Below are 873 nucleotides of genomic sequence, written 5' to 3'. Positions count from 1 at the left end.
CCCCCCACTTGTTTTCACTACCTTAGGGGGACGCATCCCTCCCACACACCCTCTCCACCCCACAGTTACCCCGCCCCCCTGGCCAGGGGCTTCACTTTGTCCATTTTTACCGAGCCTAGTGGTGGTGGTGGTGATGAGATGGCGTCAATATAAAATGCGTGTCGCTGGACCCCGGCACGGCCACATCGGGTGAGGAGTTTTGTCAACGTGGCCCAAATCTTGTGGTCGCTAGTTCGGCGCTTGTGACCGTGTCGAGACGAGTTACGGCGATGAATCGCGACGCGAGTGGTCGTCCTCCAGGAGTGGAGATCGAAACGTAGTGATTGTTAGTTTGTCTGCCTACGTGGACTTTACCCGAAATAATCAAAAGTGCGTGGATTCCTGCAGTCCCGAAAGCTTTGAATCGAGGTTGAAAAGTTAAACTCGCGTTTGCGATTCCAGTACCACGTTTACTTGCACGCGCTGTGAGGTGGGCACGTTCTTCATTTACGTGGCAAACTTTGCTGATTTTTATTTTTACTCTCTGGTCGTTCTTTCGGCAAAGTCGCGTAGAAAATAAAATCGAATAATAATAGGATAGGCCACTTCGGTTGCAACACAAGCAGACACCAGGATACAACACGAACACAGTCACACAGATAAACACCAAGATACAACAGACACACCAAGATACATCACAGACAACAGTCAGACACACCAAGATACAACACTGACACAACAGACGGCGACGGACACACCAAGATACAACAGTCACACATGCAGAGACAGACACACCAAGATACAACACAGACAACAGTCAGACACATGCAGAGACAGACACGCCAAGATACAACTGACACAACAGTCAGACATGCAGAGACACACCAAGATACA

Source organism: Petromyzon marinus, chromosome 68 (genome assembly GCF_048934315.1).
Source record: "Petromyzon marinus isolate PM22_M1 ecotype Great Lakes invasive population chromosome 68, UKy_Petmar_22M1.pri1.0, whole genome shotgun sequence".
NCBI lineage: Eukaryota > Metazoa > Chordata > Hyperoartia > Petromyzontiformes > Petromyzontidae > Petromyzon > Petromyzon marinus.
The sequence above is the reverse complement of the archived record's forward strand: the minus strand, read 5'-3'. Positions refer to the sequence as shown.